The sequence below is a fragment of the Maniola jurtina genome, chromosome 1 (assembly GCF_905333055.1).
Source record: "Maniola jurtina chromosome 1, ilManJurt1.1, whole genome shotgun sequence".
Lineage (NCBI taxonomy): Eukaryota > Metazoa > Arthropoda > Insecta > Lepidoptera > Nymphalidae > Maniola > Maniola jurtina.
In genome coordinates this window covers 14637418-14660101 of record NC_060029.1, presented here as the reverse complement: position 1 = coordinate 14660101, position 22684 = coordinate 14637418, and the positions used below count along the sequence as shown (strand labels likewise).

The following is a 22684-nucleotide window of genomic DNA, read 5'->3' as shown; positions in this document are numbered from 1 at the left end:
AGGTTTGCTTATTATTCTAAACCAATATTGGGTTAACGTGGGTCCTTCGAAACTTAGGATTTCTGCTACTTTGCATAATTTTCAACTAAGAATTTAGGATAATCAGAAGGAAGAAATAACGGGTGGTTTAAGATGCTCATACTACTCCGATAAAATCGTGAAATCGTGTTGCATTATGTTGTCAAGTTAATAAGCAAACGATGCAACTTGTAATAAAAAAAGCCGTGATTTGAAGACCCGTCTAGTGCCTATATGTCATATCTCCATCTATTAGTATGCAACCTTGGAAATTCAGCAGCATGCCGTGGCAGACGCTTGTTTCTTCCTTACATGGTGCATTAAGTCAGGACAGTACATCTTCCAGGACGAGTCCAATGGGCGTCGCGAAAGAGGAGCACCGGTGTACATTTTTCAAAGTTTCCAGAGCCTTACAATAAGTGACCACTGAGGGGGTTTTAGTGGCTAGAAATCCCACGTAACCCGATCCCGTCCCAAAGGGACCCGGCTTCTTTAGACGAGATCCTGTTCATAAAAAAAAGGAAATAGAGGTCACTGATAGTAAACAGCCTTTCGATCATTGTGTCAACGACCTAGAAAGCCAGTTTTACTATTCACAATGTCAAATGAACAAGTTTTGATGAAATGAGATACTCTTCTACTATTCTCGCTTTTGTGGCAGCTCTACAAAAAAAGCCTTTAAAAATGTCATTCTTGACCAATAACAATTAATCGTGTATAGTACCTACTGCCAAAAAATGTAAGCATTGCTAATATGTATTTAACAGACTCACATAGTGTGCTAAGTTTAATTAAAACTTTGATGAATAGAACCCGAAATAGGTAGGTAAACCATTACACGAATTTTACGCGGCCGATAAAGAGGGCAAGTATGAGGCTTTTGTCCTCTTCCTTTTCTTCAAACTAAGGGTATAGTTTGTGGCAGGATCGGGTAAATATCTCACATGACTGTGTGCGAGAGCTTACACCATGCTCTCGTGAAATGTTTTTGCAAGGCAAGCTTGACCCGAGTGCTGCGGGCTGGACAAATATTTTGCTTTTACTTCAATATTTACGAAATCAAATTGCCTTGAAACTTTCAATGCTACGAGACTGTTGAGATGTGTATATACATTACACAATGTTTGTCCATGTATCTATCAGTTAACTAGATACCTGTCATACGGAATCAACAGCCAAAGTAGAATCAGTATGATATTCACGGGTTTTGTCTGACCACCAGATATAGTGCACTAATTGTATTTTTTTAAATTCAGATACAAGCCCTTGACTGCAATCTCACCTGGTGGTAAGTGATGATGCATGGTAAGATGGAAGCGGGCTAACCTGGAAGGGGTGTGGCAGTTTTCTTTAAATCCATACTCCTTTGGTTCCTACACGGCATCGTACCGGAACGCTTGATCGCTTGGCGGTACGGCTTTGCCTGTAGGCTAGTAACTAGCCACGGCCGTAGCCTCCCACCCATCCAGACCAGAAATTTAGAAATCATGAACTTCCGGGAATCGAACCCGGGACCTCCCACTAATAAGACCACAGCTCTTATCACTGCGCCAGGGAGGCCGTAACACAAAACTGGGAAAAACAAACTGCCAACAATAAAATGATTACGAAGAATCCAAACCGGTTCTAGATTCAAGCAATACAAAGTCTTCGTACTAATAGATTTTGCAAAGTCGCAAACAAATAATAAATAATGACTGACAAGAACTGAGATTATGTCACTCAATGAAACACAAGTACCGGCAGCACGCAAGCCTAATCGGCGTTTGACATATTTCACTTAGCCTTCTGATTCGCTGTGACCTAGTGGCATTGAGATTTTCACTCTTTATACGAAAATGTTTGACCTAATGCGGTCTCGTTATATACAAAGCCTAGCTGCTATATTTCTGAACCATGTTTCTATTTCTTTTATAAGTTCTTAAGCCTAATTCTTTCTCTATCGAATTCGAATAAAGATACAGGGATATAGTACATCTACAAATACTTAAATTTTATCATTTAAGTATTATCATTTCACTAGCAGCTGGTGCCAATAACTTCGCCGGATTTTTTGCAAATTCCCACGGAAGGAAGTTAAAACTATCCATATTTTCTCTAAGCAAAGCCAGGAGCAATCGCTAGTCGGTATTTAATAAAAATAATTGTATTTGAGAATCTCTACTTGCACAAACTTGAAATGAATTAATATAAAAATGTATTATACCTACATAGTCAAGAATCAAAAAGGCAAGAAAAGTTCCCGCTTGTTTCACTTTTATTAATAAAACCACCAAGTGACGTCATTTCAAGGTCACGCCGCAAGCGTAGCGCGAAGAAAGTGCTTGCGTGTGCGCAGACAGTTACGTAACACGGCGGCGTAACGACTGACGTTGACACCGATATAGTAATACTAGATGATGCCCACGACTTCGTCCGCGTAGATGGAGGAGACACGTGCTCAGTAGTGAACCGGCGATGGAACGATGATGATGATTATAATGATGCTCGCGGCTTCATCCGCGTGGATTAAGGTATTTAAGTCTCACGAGAAATTTTTGATTTTTCGGGATAAAAATCATCCGATATCCAACTCCGGGATGCAAGCTAACTCAGTGCCCATCATAATAGGTGTAACGATTTTTAAAATATCCTTTGGGAATTATTCTTTGATTTTCTGGCACCAAAAGGCCCTGTAAAGATGCGATAGGCCTCAATGCGATAGGCAACTTGCCGGACCGACTTTAAATCGGTCCGACAAGTTTTCAAGGTCGTATAGCGCGGAGAAAGTGCCTCATGCGCGTACGCAGATATTGCGTAACACCGCATAACGGCTGACATTGATACCGATCACTATAGTCATAAAGATGCAATAGGCATGGTGCATACGAACGACTATAGTTCACCCAAATAACAAAGAGCACACCCATAAATGCGTTATCTGTTACGTATTGACGAGCCATTCTTTGAACAGATTTCGACATTAGGTATAGGTAGAGCCAGTTTGCATCCCAGAGACGGACATAGGCTACGTTTTATCCCGGAATATAGTTTCAGGGTTCCCGGCCTAATATTGTGAATCGACTTACTTTTAATAATAAACTTTCATTTCATTTCATTTCCAAATAAATCCAGAAGCTCAACGCAGTCGGTGTGAGTAAAATCGTTAGTATGTTTCAGGCCTAAGGGCTGCCGTTGACACCGATTATGATAGTCGTAAACTTGCGATGTTTAATGTAGTCGTAGTTTGGCGTGTGATTTAAACATTCAACACTTCAAACGGTTTAACTGAGGCCATTTATTTGATCGATGACAAGGTGTACTAATAAACGGTGCTCAATCGTTTATTGCTTCAAAATATTTACTTACGCATATTGTAAAAGGTTTTTGATGCTAAGAGCGAAAAGAGGTCATTTTCAAACAAAAAAACTTGGAATAGCCAAGTTTTTTTGTTTGAAAATGACCTATTTTCGCTGAGAAATGGAGGGGGGAAGATAAAAGCAGGGGTTTGCATGGTAGAATATGTAAAATTAGCAACTCTATTATGTATCTTGAATATCCGGAATCTAGAATACCCAGCTGAGTATGTTGTGAGCTCTTCTTAGTAGTAGCTTTAGTTTTAAGTTTACCTAATTAATTATCACCATTACTCAAATTATCTTTCACATTCAACAATTGACCATCAAAAAATTTACAATGGTACCTATTTTGAATAAATGGCTTTAACTTTGACTTGAATAACCGTGTTTTTATGACGCTGCGTTACCTTCTCTATCCTCAAGAGACGCAGAGACCTTGCGTCTTTGTATCTTTTTTCAGTACCCAGTACTCACCAAGTAATATGCGAATGACGTGAGAGCAACGAAAATATCAGCTACTAGAGTATGCCCGCGATTTTGTCGCGTGGATTTAGGTTTTTAAAGATCGCTGATAAACTGTTTGATTTTCCGGGATAAAAAGTTGCCTATGTCAACGCAAGCTACCTCGGTATCAAACATTACAAATCGGTTAAGCAGATGGGTTTTCCCCGTGGGAACTCTTTGATTTTCCCCGGGATATAAGCTAACTCTGTACCACGTCAGAATCGGTTAAACTGTTGGGCCGTGAAAAGGTAGCAGACAGACAGACAGACAGACGGACAGACGGACAGACAGACAGACAGACTGACAGACTGGCACACTTTCGCCTTTATAATATTAGTGTGCATTAGCAGATGTCAAATCTGCACTAACTTCTAGTTGCAACTTGCGCGCGTATTATGCGATCACCTTCTGTTTGTGACTTCATATACTCACTCGTATTATTATAATTTGACATATTTTATGCTGTATTAAATTCACAAAATTATTACCAAAGAACAAATACCATTATTTCGACATAAAATTTATTGGATTCAAATTCCTAGCATCAAGGATCCACGTGGACTAATCAAGAACCAATAACGTCGTATTTATTATTTACTAGTGTACATATAAATGTATCGTCGGCGCCAATTTCGTCTATTGTTCCTCCAACGATATCGCCTGGCCATCGGGCTGGTACTCTGCCAATTCTCCGTAGTTCTATTCTCGGCTAACGTGCAACTATCGGCGCACAGTTCGGCTAACTAAGAACCTCGGTTAGTGCTAGCATTATCGGATCCTTTATTTGCCATAACTATTCTATTTAATGCATTACACGTACAGATTGTGAGTCTAAACAGTTCAATAGTACCTAATCTCTTCTAATAATATAACTAATGGTTTCCCTGTTAATTCTTAAAAGAACTGCAGGACCGTTTCAAGTCAAGATAGAAACTTCTTTAGTGGACCATTGTGACGACATGTGTCGTATTAAACTTTTGTTGTACCTTGTGACCTTTGCAGTAAAGACTAGAAACTCCAGTGTTAAAGTGTCAGACAGAATTATTCTCTAGTATACATATAAAGCATCCTTTATGTTCTTCATTATGTTTTTAACCCCCGACCCAAAAAGGGGGGTGTTATAAGTTTGACGTGTGTATCTGTGTATCTGTCTGTGGCATCGTAGCGCCTAAACGAATGAACCGATTTTAATTTAGTTTTTTTTGTTTGAAAGGTGGCTTGATCGAGAGTGTTCTTAGCTATAATCTAAAAAAATTGGTTCAGCCGTTTAAGAGTTATCAGCTCTTTTCTAGTTTTCTTGTAGAAAAGAAGGTTAGATAACCGTTAGGTTCATAATATGTCAATAGACAAATGTCAAGCTGTCAAGATGGACGTTGCCTAAATACATAATTATTTATTTGAAAATGATGTTTTGGAAAACTAAAATACTTTGGATTGTCGGGGGTGTTATAAATTTTTAATTTACACTTGTTAAAAGTGTGTGAAGCCTGCCAATGCATATTTGACCAGCATGCTGGACTATGTCCTAAATTCTTCGTAATCTAAAAGGAGACCAGAGATGCCTAGTATTAGTAGGAGTAGGCCGATGATGGGTTTAGACGATGATGATGATGTCAAGCATGATCAGTGTAACAACTCTTTTTCGTGATTTATATCATACCAGATGATACTTTGATCCGATTTTTATGCGGGCGCATCCGGAGGTAAAAGCTAAGTTTACCGTAAAGTCAGACTATACTCTACAAGATACGTAAAACTTAGGAGGTGCACAGCATACTCTTGTACATACGAAAGAGGTGCTAAGTAGTAAGTAAACTATGTGACATAATATCATAGTACTTAATACGGCTATATAATACGACTTATAAAGTTATTTTAGAAATATTTGCCTTTACCTTTTAATGGATAGATGTGTATAGTTCGCCACAGGTCGACATTTCAACCCCTATGGGGGTGAAATAGACGTTTGAAATTTTCGTAGTCCACTCGGACGAAGTAGCGGGCATAAGCTAGTGTCTTCATACAATAATTTTGGCACCTTCTTCTGCGAATTTTTTATTTGATAAACCAGACTAACCTTGGATAAATATGTCCAGCCTAAATAGTAATACCATTTATGAAAAAGTATTTTCCATAAATAATGTAGGCAGTTTGTCAGACCTTGAGTTGGCCAGTATGATAAGACACGCACTATGTTAGACCACAATAAAATTGTGTACCTAGAATGAAAATATACCTACCAATGTAACTTCTGACATTCTATGTAAATTATAAACGAACTGTATACGTGACTTAAACCTACCTCATCATGTTTACTAAGCCCATAATGCCTTGTCCAAGGATTCTTATTATAGTTACAGTCATGTCCTTACTTACTCATCGGCACCAAGTGCAAACCGCTAAATTCTATTATAGTGATATCCAAGAGAAGTTCTGAAGAATGGGTCTAGAAATCTAGATAATATATGTATAATTTAAAGCGCGGCTTATCCTAAAGTCTAGTTCCTCAGATGTTATTCTGAAATATACACCTACCACATGATTTCTGAAATATTCTTTACTAGCGACCCGCCCCGGCTTCGCACGGGTGGACACTACCACGAAAAATCCTATCTATTTTCCGGAATAAAATATAGCCTATACGGATTCGAAAGAATCCCTCTAAGTAATGGTAAAAGAAATTTTGAAATCGGTCCAGTAGTTTTTGAGCCTATTCAATACAAACATACAAAAATGCAAAAATACAAAGGTTTCCTCTTTATAATATTAGTATAGATGATTTGTTTATAACCATCTCATTTTATGTGTTCTATTTGTACCTATAATAAATAATTTATTTAAAGTTAGCGACCTTAGTGTGTAAATATTTCATGTGCAGTATTCGTACCTATTCAGACAAGCCATCATATTTTTTTCTATATGCGATTATGCAATCAGTCTTCGGACTGTGAAGAGGTGTGTTGGATGGATTTTTCTCATTTTACGATTAGCTCCCACTGGAAAGGTTATATTAGAATATACCTGGTTTAGGGTGTATCCAGGTCTGAAATATTTAATCAAAAATTTTATTGAAATTACGTCCCGTTAAAAATATCTCTATAATATTATCAGTAAAAGCTTGAGGCTCATCGACAAAGCGAACGCGCGTCTATTTACGTGCCTCGTAAAACGTCGGCTTGATTTGATCCGGCATTTGTACTACTATTAGTATATATTTACTGTGCTTGTACTTCAAAAAGCCGAATCGAGGCCGGACTAGTGGCATTAAATGAATCAGGTTATTACGGTCCACCGGATAGATTACATCGCATTTATTTTGTTGAATTCCTTAATAATATCGAACAAGTAGCACGGGTTATGACTTATGAGTAGTGGAGCAGAAATTTCCGCGATTATTATTTCTAGTAGGTATAATATGATTCAGTTGTTTTATATATCTATTAGTGACAGATTTCTTTTCCATAATCGCTTATATATTGTACAGAATAGATCTAGTGTTTCGTGGAATATGGTATATCTAGAATCCATAACGTTCTTTGCATATTTCGTCTATTCCTAACAAAAGTTCGTAATGGTTTAAAGTGATGAAGTGGAATTTTCGACGGCTATCATTTCTAGTGTATTATGATTTCGTTGTTTTCTATTAATGATAGATTTCCTTTCCAAAACCATACAAATATAGACTCTCTTGGAACCTTGGAACATGATATTTAGAACTCATAACGTTTCTTTGCATGTTTTCTCTTTTACCAGCAAAGGTCCTGAAACACGAGTATTTCATAGAATTAAGATTTGACCCAGCTGGATACCGGTCTTGCAGTTTGTTGTCTGTCCTATAGTTAGATGTGTTTTAGATATGTCTGCAGATGTTTTTTGTCTAGCGCCAACATGTCAAGATAAATACGGATTTTTCATGACTTCGCCTTCGCGTTCGTTAAATTTTTTAACGTGCCATTTTAGTTCTTTGACACAATTTCAAAGAAACCGTTTAGTTTCAGATTAGTTAACAATAAATAAGATCAGTTTGATATTAAAAAACTAGTCTAGCCATTGTTTTATAAAATAAACAAAAATATAATTGCTACTACCTAAATTGAGACCTTTAAATCAATCATTATTAAAACCCCGAAGTTGATTACATACAGTGGAAAAGGGATCGCAAAAAATTTAACAGAGCAGATTCGATAGGCAATAATTTTGATAAAAAGATTTTGCTTGCAGACCTTATAATTACAGTTTTGATAGCTTAAACATCAATTTTCGGTATTGAATCAAGCAAAAAAGAGAATTATGATTAATGGGTATTTTTAATAAACGAGAAGCTCGAAGCGATTGTAGCAATAACTCAAACTATAGGTTAAGTATTAGAAAAAATAAATAACAAGCTTTACTAGGCTTCATCATCATCATCATCGGCCTGTGGACTTCCATACATAGGCCTTCCCTATAGAGCGCCACCACACCCGGTCCTCAGCCTTCCTCATCCAGCTACTTCCCGCCAGCCGCTTTATATCGTCGGTCCATCGTGCTGGAGGGCGTCCCACACTACGTTTGCTTAAACGCGGTCTCCACTCAAGGACTTTCCGGCTCCAACGGCCATCGCCTCTACGACAGACATGGCCTACCCACTGCCACTTCAGCTTGCTAATAGTTTGGGCTATGTCAGTGCAGTGACCTTGGTTCTCCAGCGGATCTCCTCATTTCGGATCTTATCCCTCAGGGAAACTCCTAGGCTTACCTACTAGTAATTTACAATTAAAAAGTGTACAATGGTACTAACCTATTTTGAATAAATGCTTTGACTTTGACTTTGAAATAGTGAATTTCCTGTTAAGCCAAAGGTTATGAATAACTAGGCATTAGGTATATCGGAATGATAAAGACAAATAGTTCATTAAACCAAATACAAGCGCAACATTAGATGGTAACAAAAACGAGTATTAACACAAAAACGTAACAAAGACGAATCATAATTTCGCTTTGATATTGACACGTCAGCTAATTGCCGAATTGCGTGCTCGGAGCAAGTTGGAGCACAAAGGAAATTATTTGGTTACGTCAAAGTCAAAGTATCTAATTGGCGTTATTGGGAACGTAGTTTTGAACAGGCTGGCGTTTGCCAAAGCTTCCATCATGTATCATTTAATAACGAATCGCAAACATTGCAATACCATTTGGTGGAATATTGGTTTATTGTGGGGGAAAATATCGCATTTTATAAATAAAGGAAACTGGACTTGCATTGACGGAGATTTTATTTGAAGTTACAGAAAGTCGAAGTGGGGCAGATTTCACACATTTTTGAGAACATTATGGCAAACTTTGAGGCATGCAGGTCTGCTCATGATGTTTTCCTACTCCGTTAAAGCAAGTGGTATGTACTTGCTTAAAACGCACATAACTCCAGAAAGTTAGAGGTGCCCGGAATCGAACTCTTGACCTCCCAATCTTAACCACTAGGCTATTATCGCCCAAAACGCGAAAAAGCATCATACTATGCGAAGTGAACAATGAAGCGCGCCCTGTGTCATCACGGGAACGCTGCGCCACTGATCCATATTATAGTACAATGTCACCAAATGCCCATTCTAGTTATTTATTCCACCGGTACTCTTATGAGAACCCAGGCACTGTCAGAGGCGTTAGTATGTCTACGCACTACGTGTGGAAATTCGCCGACGCAGCACAAAGCATCACCGCCAATTCCGCTCGCAACTGTATGTACGTGATCTCTGTAACCAACGACTGAAGAATGGAAGAGGGGACACGGATATAAAACCAAGAGATTTAGTTAATAAGTCGAACATAGATTTAGTATAGAAGTGAACAAACAGCATTGTCACTTAGATTAAGATGGTTTAAGAATAAAATTAGTTGCTAAAAAGCCTCAGTTTCCTTGAGTTGAGTGGTTTTTTTTTCATGTACCAAAAATTTTAGTAACAAAGTAATAATAAATTAAATTACATTAGGCTTATCTCTTAAACAGAGATTTCTTCCAGGTTCCCGTTCAAGGTTTACCTGGAAGGGTGAATATTTAGCATATGAAATGCGAAGTGAACAATGAAGCGCGGCCTGTGTCATCACGGCAACGCTGCGCCACTGACCCAAATAGCGCAATGTCGCCAAATGCCCATACTGTAGATCAAGTTTACCTGGAAAGGCGAATATTTATAGCTATCCTAAAATAGCACACCACGCTTCTTTTTCTAGATAAATCACACAGGAGTACATACAGGAGAGTTTTTTTGGACATAAAACTATTTAAAAGATTATTTTGGACCGACTTAAAATAATAACATACAAATTAATTCATAGAAATTAGTTCTATTAATTTAGTTTGGTATCATGTTCCTTGATGTACTCGTATAAGCATATTTTCCAGTTATGATTGTCAACAATACTTATAGAATGTTTAGAAAGCTATTAGAAAACTGTTAATAATGATGACATCCACGATTATTTTCAGTAGAATTAGCTGTCAAAACCCTCAGAAATACAATGCACAAACATACTACAGATTTAACAAAGTGTCTATAAAAAGGACCACCTAAAATAAACTGTAAGTAATAACTAGTTTATGGTAAGTGTGTAGCTTTTATAGTACATTAGGTATATTAAATTATGACATAAAATATGTAAGGGATTCGGTAAAAACTGTATAAATTTACATAAATTGGTTAATAAACAATAATGTGAGCCTTGAAGATAAAAAACGGGCAAGTGCGAGTCGGACTCGCACACGAAGGGTTCCGTTCCATAGTACAAGATATAACTACCTGCCACCTATATCTAGAACTGCAAGTTAATAACGGTCTGCGCCATCTATATGTGTTTTAGTGAATCAAACTTTTCGTGAACACATTTTTTTGTATGATATAACTGCAAATTCACGGTTTTCGGATTTATTCTTTTACTTGTGCTATAAGACGTACCTACCTGCCTCATGATTCTAGGTCAACGGGAAGTATCTTCTTGACAGACACGACAGACGGACAGACGGACAGACCAACAGACAGACAGGCAGACAGGCAGACATACAGACATATAGACAGACATACAGACATGCAGGCATATAGATAGACAGACAGAGAACAAAGTGATCCTATAAGGGTTCCATTTTTCCTTTTGAGGTACAGAACCCTAAAAATATAAAAACATACTGAAAACATTACGCAAGCTCCAGCAAGAATAGACGTAACATCCGCGGGATCAAATGCTAACAGAGAATTGGACTCGTCTCCCTGAAGATCTATTTTCAGGAAATGCTACAGACGTATGGAACTGGAGCTCGGGATGCAAATTTAATGAAGCCATTATGTTTGCACGGTTTGTATTCATAAATCTTGACCTGGCACCCTCGTCAGCTACTAATAACAAAGACGTGAGAAATGTGAATTAATGAAGTGATGACAATAATTTATGTAATTTTATAAATATAGAGAACTAACTTATGCCCACAACTTTATCCGCGTGGACTACACGAATTTGAAACCCCTATTTTACTCCCCGAGGGGATGTATTTTCAAAAATTCTTTCTGAGCGGATGTCTACATCATAATAGCTATCTGCATACCAAACAGCCCGATCCGTCCAGTAGTTTGAGCTATGCGTTGATAGATCAGTCAGTCAGTCATCTTTTCCTTTTATAATATACATATTTAGATGCGTAGATTTACTAATCGGGGCAAACCATAATGTTTAACGAGATATAGAGTTTGAAGAGTCCTGGCTTATAGGTGTAGTTATTTATTTGTAATTTATTGTTTTAATTAATTTGGTACAGTCAAGAACACTTAAGAGCTTTATGCTTTGGACTTGAGACAGACCCCATGGGCTATAATGCAGAGCACACATCGAAACTTAGCTAGGGGATGGCTCTACTAGAGATCTCATAACTTTTAACAGTGAAAGCATTATGAACTTGTGAGTCTTGGCAGCTTGAAATGTTTTTAGTGGGAGTCTAATTGTTCAATTTTAAATCCAGGTCCAGTCATATCCAACGCTATAATTACAATTGCGACAAAGGCGTACTGTGGTTGCGAGGACGTTGGACATTCAATCTTCTGATCTAATAAAATTTACATTCAGAACAAAGAATAAATCAACTCCGTTATTCAAACAAAAAATGACCTCATTCTTCTGGAAACACAAACACAAAACTACAAAGAATAGGGAGATTCCCCGCCGTCGTCACCTCTGTTAAGACTGGGACAAACACAACGCGTGACGGCAACGAATTGTGTTGTAGCGGAATGATAGACCATCACTGTAGCGACACGTTTTGGCACTGACAGCAACTCTTTGAGATTAATAATTATTGCAATACAATAAATCATTGTTTGCGACTATTACACCGTGACTGTTACGTGCGCTTCGCAGTGTGTGGTTCCTAACTTCATATATTAGATACATTCGCGTTGCGTTGTTGACTTCAAACCATTATGCTACATACGGTTCTTTGAATTACAAATCTCTAGGAGCTGCTACAACAACATGCCCCTCCAGTCCAGCGTTCAGTGTAACGCCCTGTCATTCTGACATAAATGACTAATATGACAGACTCTTTCTTATATCAAAACTTCTAGAAGCCGCTTTAAGGTGACGGCGTCTGCGTCGCAGTTTATATGACCCGGTCTTTAGCCCGCCTTTTATTAAAGCAAATTTAAAAATAAACCGCGCTACACCTACATCTTTACGCCCTATGGTTGGCTTGGCCCTTCTAGTTGCATTTATTTCTTTCAACACCGGCGCTACCGTGCAAAAGACTACGTATGCCGAGTAAGTGCAACCCGATTACTGGCAAGGAATATTTTTGTCACCAGCGCTCAGCATTTCAAAGAATGTGTTTTATTGGTTTCTTTGTCGGTTTATTTTGTTTAGATTACCTGAGACCTAGCTGTTTTAACACGTTTAATTAATTCTATTTGCTCTACCTGCATTTAATTAGTTAATTAAGTTAAGACTTCAGATGACATCTGAAAAAATCGGCATGCATCAATGCCGATTTTTGTTGTTTTTATTATGATGTAAAAGTTTTTGTTATACTTATATATTATTCTTTCAAAAAATTATTTCATTAATATACTTACCTATATGTTTTTAATACGTGTAAAATAATCAGAATTTTATTCAAGCGTAGGTAAAAAAACACTGTTATAAAACAATTATTTCACTGCTTTCAAATATTTCGATAGCTTCAATTTTTTTCAAACATGAAAATATGTGTTTAAATTCTCTTACGAGTTTTACATTTAAACTAATAGGTTTCACAGGCTCCTTATAAATATAGCTACTAGGTACCGGGTGCCCCTTTGAAAAAGTATTCCAGATGGCTTCGAAATTAGGTATGTATATTTATTACTAGCTGACGCCCGCGACTTCGTCCGCGTGGATTTAGGTTCTTCGAAATCCCGTGGGAACTCTTTGATTTTAAGGGATAAAAAGTAGCCTATGTGCTAATCCAGGATATTATCTATCTCCGTTCCGAATTTCAGCCAAATCCATCCAGTAGTTTTTGCGTGAAAGAGTAACAAACATACTCACACGCACACACACATACACACAAACTTTCGCCTTTATAATATTAGTGTGAAGTGTGATGGATATCACTCGCGATAGTTTTCACGCTAAAATACGCAGGTCCCTTCCAGAGACAAGAACTTCTTTAAGCATTGAAAAGAAAAATTCAACCTACTTCATCACGCAACCTACGATGCGGTGGTGGTCCGCGGAACATTTGAGTGAAGCGAAAAAATGATGACTCACCCGCGGCATTTTGAAGGTACTCGAGCATAATTACATTTTCCATTAAATTACCCTATTCACGATAACGTTTTAGCGGAGCAATTCTTATAGCGTTTGATATTACAACGCGTTTTTGAGCTTGGTATTAAATAAGTGGAAATACGACTTAGTCAGTACGGAAATCGTAAATTAATCAAAAGGTTATTTCTACACATTTGTAAGTTATAGGCATTAGTAAGCGGGTTACTTGTAGTCCCGGGTATTGCTCATTTTTAAACCTTAAGGACTAAGAGTCTACGGAGTGTGGATTCCCGAAGGTCCCTTTTCAGTGGTGATTAACGTTACACAGAAAATAAATACTTATAATGTGCAGCAACATATCAAGTTAAAGAGTGGTTTCAGCTAAGTACAATTATAATCAGTCAGTTTCCCCTTTTACATATTTTTTAATTATGAATGAGTGGATTTCAATTTTCAATTATTCGAAGATTCCGTAGGAATTTCTCAAATATCTACGCTATAAAAATAACCATACCATTCCTAGACCTAGCGGTTTGAACTATATTTTGAATTAGTTGGTATCTCTCTGCTTTAGTCCACTTTATTCTGATTTTGTGGTTCGTTTTTTGTCAGGGCAATCAAGTTTTTCAATTTTAGGATAGTAGACATACTTGTTGCAAAATTAAATAGTAACCAGGAAACAGAAATGGCAGAAGGTATTTTAAAGCAGGGTAGGTATGGCCGTAGCGTTCCAGCAATCAGCTTTCCGATCGGGCCGGCTCGGTACATGTGGACAGTGATTAACGGCGGCCCAGATCGCGGACCACGCGACTACGCGGCATACGCGTGGTTATTTTAATATCTACACCACACTATCACATTATTTACAGTGCAATTAATACTATCATCATCATCATCAATGCATCGCCGGCTCACTGCTGAGAGCGCTGCTGAGCCTCTCCGGTTTAAATCTACTACTTTGACTTTGCTTAGACTTAAGTTTGAGTTAAAACGAGACAGATTTATCCCAGCGGTATATCGCTGTCTCGTTCTAACAGTGTCTTAAGTCTGAGCAACGTCAAAGTGCACTCTATGGATCTCAGTCTCAGAATAAGAAGGATTTGGCGAAGTGCGGAATGGCAGAATTCAAACACCTTTAAAAACATTATGCTGAACTTTCAAGAATGCAGGTTCCTCAAGATGTTTTCTTCACCGTTAAAAATACACATAACTCCGAAAAGTTAGACGTGCGTGCCTGGAATTGAAGCCCAGACCCTAGATAAACGTCCGATGTCAACATAGTCACATACAACCATAGCAACCCGAAAACAGGACTGGCAGAAGGTATCTTAAAGCAGGGTAGGTATGACCGTAGCTCTTATAATTAATGATATAAATATACCAATCATTCCAATTACTTTCTACGTTACACAATACAAGCACATATTGAAAATACGCTTGCACTTGATACCAGTGAACTAAACAGAATATTTATAGTATAATTCCCAGTGTTTGCCAAAGACACCGTCTGTTCCTTTGCCAACATAAAATGCAATCGTTAGCGAGACATCGACATCGGACTGAAGCACACGAGTGCGTTAACATTCCGAGTGAAATAACAATCTGTTTGCGAAGAAAATAAAGATTGCGCCATACTTGAGGTTTGAAAGAACCATGCAGGCAGGCATAGTAGTTTCATTAAGCCCATACTCCTGATCGGTTCACATACGCGTCATCGCACCAGAACGCTAAGTGGCAAGGCTTTGGCAGTTTGGTGGTAACTAGCCACGGCCGAAACTTCCCACCAGAGACAATTTAGAAATTATAGATACCCAAATTACCCGTGCCAGGAATAGAACGCGAGACTTAGACTACGGCGCTCACCACTGCGCATGAGAGGTCGTCGTGAAATAAATTAAAAAAAAAACCATCAAATTTGCATAAAAAATGCAGTTCGAAAATTGTAATAACATTGTAAGATTGGAACTATTAAATCTATTAAAGTAATAAGACAAGTTCTAGGTAAAATTGTTCCGTAATTACGTCCCAATATGAAAAAAAAATACCTACCAATTTTTAGGGTTTTGTACTACAAAATGAAAAAAGAAACCCTTATAGGATCACTTCGTTGTCTATCTGTCATATCTGACAAGAAACCTATAGGGTAGGTACTTCCCGTTTATCTAGAATCATGAATTTGGAAAATTCATGATTATATTTAATTTTCCTATAATTGTGCGCTATAAAGCACGGGTACGGAAAATTTGTGGCTACATTACACGAAAAAAATGTCTTCATGAACAACCCCTCCTTATTTGCGAAGTTTACCAATGAAAATCAAGGTCAATAGAAAGTCTTTTTTACAGGAAAAATAAAACCAATGCTCTAACTGTGCTCTAACAAAAGTGATACTTATCGTTTTACTTTTTGTAGTACGGAACCTTCGGTGCGAGAGTCTCGCACTTGACCAATTTTTCGTATTGTCTGCATACAGTGACGCGTGTATGAAGATAAAACTGGCGATGTCATTAAACCAAGATAATATATACAGAATGCTTATTTTATCTTAACGACTAAAATGATTGACGTATCCGGAGAGTATGTAAAATACGTAGTGCCAAAAGAACCGAAGCTACAATGTCATACCAATGTTGTTGGTAAATGGTAATTGCATGTATTTATATTGTGGGTAGGTTGGTAGTAACCGGTACCGAAATATATGCATACAAATGGCATACAAATTAAGACATTTTTTATCATCGCCACTTACAGAAACATACAATAGGCATTAGGTACGATCTTACTTTTTTTTTAAATTCTAATACAAGTTAGCCCTTGACTGCAATCTCACCTGGTGCTAAGAAATAATGCAGTCTAAGATGGAAGCGGGCTAACCTGGAAGGGGTATGGCAATTTTATTAAACCCATACCCCTTTGGTTTCTACATGTTAACGTATCGGAACGGGCACTAGGCTAATTTGTATCTCGAAAAATTCAATGAGTCCCGACAGGATTTTAAAAAACCTAAATCCTAATGAACGAAGTCATGGGCATCATATTATAGTAATAAATGCCTAAACCTAAACATGATTTTTTTTTTCGATTCGCTTTTAGATTAGTCATGGGGCAGATTTGAAGAAGAACATTAGAAAATGAAAAACAAACAAGCATTTCAATTAAACCTACTCTACAAACGTCGTGCGATTAGGGGAAGCGTGACACAATTCTGCAATCTGCAAATCTGCAAAAAGACAAATAGGGTTGCTATATACATAGTCGGTTCGGCACAACCAATCCAACCATTATGAGTCTCCTCTCAGAATGAGAAGAATGCCCATGATATTGGCTTAGAGTAGACCGCCGAGTTTTTTGGTTCTTCTTGGTAGGAATGGCATTCTGAATCAGTGTTTAATTATTTTGACGATTCAAAGTAAAAGACGATTCAAAAGCACTTTTGAAAGTTTATTTAAACAAAAATATTTTTTTCCTATTCTAAGTCCAGATTTGCAAACTTCACACACCTTTAAGAACATTATAGAAAACTCTTAGGCATGCAAGTTTCCTCAAGACGTATTTCACAAGTGATAACGTACTTTACTTTGTTAGCTTTGATAAGTAAGAATTAATGCGTGTCTAGGATCGAACCCCCAGATTACCCGAACAGGAGACTGACGTCTTAATCACTAGACTATTACCGTGGACCTAATAGAGTTTAGATGAATGTTCATCAAAAAAACCACTATGCCTACCCACACATAGTACATACTCGGTTTAAAGAGCATAAGGAATCAACTATCGAGTTATCTGAAGATGCGAAAATGGAACAGAGCTCGAATAAATCCAGGCAGCTTTGCCAGTCGTTGTTCGACAAAAATAGCGGAACTGAATATGCCGATCCGGCTATGTGTATAGCAGCCCTAAGAAGACAATCAAACACACTCCCGTCTCTGTTGTCAAGTTGTGTGATAAGCCCTTTGTCACATCTCTCATAATAATCCCAAGAGGCGCGAATGAGCCCATTCGGAGATGCCTCATTGGAACAAAGCGTCAAAGGCTTGTAGCGGATTAGAAAACTCTTAGTAGAAAATAATAATCACTCATCGTTGACACATTTTCTATCTCTGTCTCTGATCAATGAAATTAAGTAATCAGAAAACTAAATTGATTATAACTTATCTTAATCTATACTAATATTATAAATGCGAAAGTGTGTCTGTCTGTCTGTCTATCTGTCTGTCTGTCCGTCTGTCTGTCTGTCTGCTACCTTTTCACGGCCCAACAGTGTAACCGATTTTGACAAAATTTGGTACAGGGTTAGCTTATATCCCGGGGACGGACATAGGCTACTTTTTAACCCGGAAAATCAAAGAGTTCCCACGGGATCTATAAAAATCTAAATCCACGCGGACGAAGTCGCGGGCATCCTCTAGTTTATTATAATTTTGTGACTACAATTTTAGTACATGAAAATAAATAAATAAATTGCAATTATTTTTGTACAAAAATAATATTAGTTTGTAAAGTATGTGACGTGACTACTTTAAATAAGCTAATTACTTATTTATTATCATAATATTATCCTCATCTCTAATACGCACTGCTAGAATACAGAAAGCCCTTTCAGGTTCCGTATTTCCGCCAATATTTTAGCCTTCAAAAGAAGAGTGAAAAGGCTCTGTCTAGGCAAGCGCGCTCCACCATAGCTGCATCATCACCTACTATTTACTCGTAGTGTGATTGCAGTCAAGTGCATAACTTTATTTAGAGTTATTGATTGATAAATCCTACGGATGTAAATTCCATTCCAAATCAATGGAAAGTTTATTTTGATTCGGTAGTATCTTTAAAGGAATAAGATGAAAATCTTTCCGCTTTTCTTAAGCCAGTGTAAACTGTAACTTAACTAAAAATCTGAGCAAACTCAATGGTAATTACTTGTGAAACGTAGACGAAGGCGCGGCGGATGGCAAATCGCGATAACGCCCCCGTATTACGTGTTTATTATACACATAGATATTATACAATGGGGACTTTATCAAGAACACTCAGCTAAATTAAAATCTTTTAATGTTTCATCTTACGCCAATCGCAGACGGTAGATAAATAGTCGCCCCGATAAATATAAGACACGATATTTCTCTCTCCCTGTATCGTATACCTCATTGCTAAGGGGTTGCACAAGAATTTAAAAATGGAGAAAGCATGATTAATGTGTTTAACGAATCAATCCGATTTTTCGTAGTAAAAGGATAAAACATTGGAGAGAGTTGAGAGACTCAGACTATCGCTTTTTGCACACTTTGCGTTATGTTTTGCACTTCAATAAATAGAACGCGCATATTATGATCAATCCGGGTTTTTCGTTCGAAGTAGTGGGCCAGTCAGTAAATACTGGCCTAGTATGGATTGGCGTCATTAGCGACTTGCGCGTTTACGAGTGTTTACAGTCGTACGGTATCTCTGTATCAAACATCAAAGATCTCGTTTGTGTCAAAAGGCATGCGTATACGTGCGTACAAATACGATCTTATCCGTCCAAAATACGCTCCAAGCACACGTTATCGTAGACGGCAGCGAGAAAAGTCAGTGTGAGAATGCAGCCGTTATTAAAAAAAACGGTCCCTGACAAGAAATGGTCGGCCGTCTGCGTTTAGTTTATTTTTTCCCCTACACCACATTGGATCCTGATTTCAGTAATATTTTTAACCCCAGACCCAAAAAGAGGGGTGTTATAAGTTAGACGTGTGTATCCGTGTATCTGTGTGGCTCCTAAAGTAATGAACCAATTTTAATTTAGTTTTTTTTTGTTTGAAATGTGGCTTGATCGAGAGTGTTCTTAGCTATAATCCAAGAAAATCGGTTCAGCCGTTTGAAATTTATTAGCTCTTTTCTAGTTATTACTGTAACCTTCACTTGTCGGGAGTGTTATAAATTTTTAATTTACACTTGTAATAAATGAATTTCTGAAATGAAATAATTTCAAGTACCTACTTTATTTTATTTTTTTGTTTCTACAAATAAAAGTTTAGCGTCAGCAACATAAAGTTTATCAAGAAAGTTATGTCAGAGTCATAATATAATAGGGCAAGTCCTATAATACAATTTGAAGATATTCTATTAATGCCTTGAATAGATGTAAATCGTTACAAGAGCAAGAGGCAAATTTTTCATTTAACTCAACCAGCAACCACTTAATGGAAAAAGTTATAACCAATTACATAAATATAATCCACAGCGATAAACCAATAAATTTTAAACTAGTTTTAAGTTTTAATTTCCTAGCACTTGCAATTTGCAGTTTTATGGGTGTACTCGGTTACGGTTATTAGTATTTCAAGAAGGCAGTTAAAATTATGACGAATAGGGTTTTTGAGCGCCCCATAAATTACGTCTTTACTGGATGTCTGTATTCTATTATCATTATTTACAGTCCAAAGCCGCATTTGAGATATCGTCGCGCCACAAATCCATCTTCGTTGAATAAATGACACCGGACGACACAATATTTTATACGATTTCTGAGTTAAAATCCATTTTTAGGGTTCCGTAACTCAAAAGGAAAAACGGAAAACTTATCGGATCACTTTGTCGTCTGTCTGTCTATCAAGAAACCTATAGGGTACTTCCCGTTGACCTAGAACCACGAAGTTTGGCAGGTAGGTAGATTTTATAGCACACGTGAGGAGAAAAATCCGAAAAACGTGAATTTGTGTTAACACCAAACAAAGAAATTAAAATGTGTTCATGAACAAATAATCCAGCGTCCTTTTTCATAGGGACTCAACCACGATGCGTTTGCGGGCTGAGTCCCTATGAAAAAGGAAAACTAGTCGGGCTTACGTCGACTAAACATGAGTGTAAAGCCGGATTCTCATAAATATATATATTATACATATAAATGAGTTGTCAGCGCCAGTACAAAAATCTTCACAAAGTAACAGCTTAGCTCAAGCGTTGTAATATTTAAATAGAGAGCTAAATGATGTTAACGCCTACAGGCTGTTTTTCCGAAGCGGGAGGTAAGAAAAGTCTCTCAATATTTGCTATTACTTATTATTCATTTCGCACATTTGAATAAAGAAAATATCAAACATAAACGTGAAGAAAGTCGTTTTTAGGTATTTTCGTTGAATTTTGCTTAGACACGAAGTCAAGGTTAGACCAACAGTTCTGATGAACGTTTGAAGATGTAAAACTCTTTAAAATAAGCAATAAAACTCCTTCTATTTTGTTCTTTTTAGGGTTGCGTATCTTCAGAGAAGAAAGGAACCCTTATATGATCACCTCGTTGTATGTCTGTCTGCAGGTTGTCTTACGTGTCTACAAGACTCGAAAACTGAAACCTATAGGGTACTTCACGTTGACCTAGACTCACGAAAGGTAGGTAGTAAATGGTCTTAAAACACAAGTAAAGGGAATTTAAAGTAACATGACAACAAGTGTAAATTAAAAATGTATAACACCCCCGACAAGTGAAGGTTACAGTAACTAGAAAAGAGCTGATAACTTTCAAACGGCTAAACCGATTTTCTTGGATTATAGCTAAGAACACTCTCGATCAAGCCACTTTTTAAACAAAAAAAAAAACTAAATTAAAATCAGTTCATTAGTTTAGGAGCTACGATGCCACAGACAGATACACAGACACACAGATACACACGTCAAACTTATAACACCCCTCTTTTTGGGTCGGGGGTTAAAAACTAATTCATAAAATGTCGTTTAAACAAGCGATGATTAAATTTTTTATGAGTGAATAAAATACGAAATCGTAAAATTGTTAAGAGCTATACTTAATTAAGTCTTGTACAAGTTCGGACTAATAAATTCGGATTAAATACCATTTGAAGGGTACAATTTTCCAAGGAATCTAAGTATGCTTTTATAAGCTGGGTTTCTTACGCACATTCTTGTTCGACGAACTATAACTATGTTTGACATTGGTACCTACTGATTCAACTAAAATGATGGCAACTAAATTTTAGAATAGGTACTAGCGTCTTTTTCTTACCAATGTAATAAGAAATGGATAGAAAAACTTCATTTAATTTGAAACTGTCCAACCTCGTTACTTTTGGTGCCAGTTTGGAACATGTACAATTGTACATGTTTTTTGTAGAGTAGCACTAAAATATAGTTTTTAATTCAAAATCATTCATCCTTTTTTAGCAATATTAAAAAGAAAAAGATACAGATACTCTAAATTTAGTTTAGAGGAAGATTGTCTATCGAGCGAGCGATTACAGAGCAAAAACATTATCTCTGAGCAAACGATGATCGTGCTTCTTTCTCCACCTTCTTCTTATTTTATGTGTTATAATTGTATGAGTGTTTTAGAATAAAGTATGGAAATTAATATTAAAACCCACTGTGCTGGTACTTACTTGGTAATTAATATTTCAATATGACGTATTAATATTTCACACGACACGGACACGTTGTGATATAATATTTGATATATATAAAGTGAACTTAAAAACTTCGAGCATGTTCGCACGTGGATACCCAGCGTAAGCAAGTATTTACGGGGCAATTTAACGTTGCGGCGTCTTTGGTAGGTATTTACAGTAACAGCATCGGAAGCTCGTCCATCATAAATTTATACTGGTCAAGTGGTACTTGGAAGTGCACCAACTATTTTAGAAGCGCTTACGGACAAGTTATTGTAATTCAGAATGCGGTAAATTGTCTTGAACAACTTCATACTTCTCAGTGAACTTGAGATCTACTTATGAAATTTGTAACTGCTCTACAATATCGTTACAAAGATATTCTTTAGATTTGAGGAGTACATTTGGATTCAAAAGTTAATATAAAATACCAGTTATGATTAAGATAATGAGAAAGGTAAAAGTTGAAATGAGTATTCCAATTAAAAAGAGACCTAACTTTATAAAGCCAAACCTGCTTCTAAATTATAAATTGATATTTCTGAAAATAATTTAACGTAGATATACGATCGAGTTATTACAGTAAGCTGAACAGTTCAGAAACTTTTGGGCCCGATTTTATGTAGGTCAAACATTCTGAAATTCTAAAATATACCAGTATTCAAATAACAAACAGTTTCTAGAAGAAAG

At 37.1% G+C, this 22684-nt stretch overlaps 1 protein-coding gene and 1 long non-coding RNA gene across 2 annotated transcripts in view; one reads left to right on the top strand and one right to left on the bottom strand.

Moving 5' to 3' along the window:
- LOC123868026 (uncharacterized protein C18B11.02c) overlaps window positions 1-22684 on the bottom strand; it is a 459041-nt gene that overhangs the window by 184450 nt on the left and 251907 nt on the right. The window lies entirely within an intron of this gene.
- On the top strand, window positions 1339-15360 carry LOC123868047. The gene is made up of 3 exons (XR_006796569.1): window positions 1339-1353; window positions 5427-5431; window positions 15295-15360. It is a non-coding gene; the product is annotated as an uncharacterized LOC123868047 (long non-coding RNA).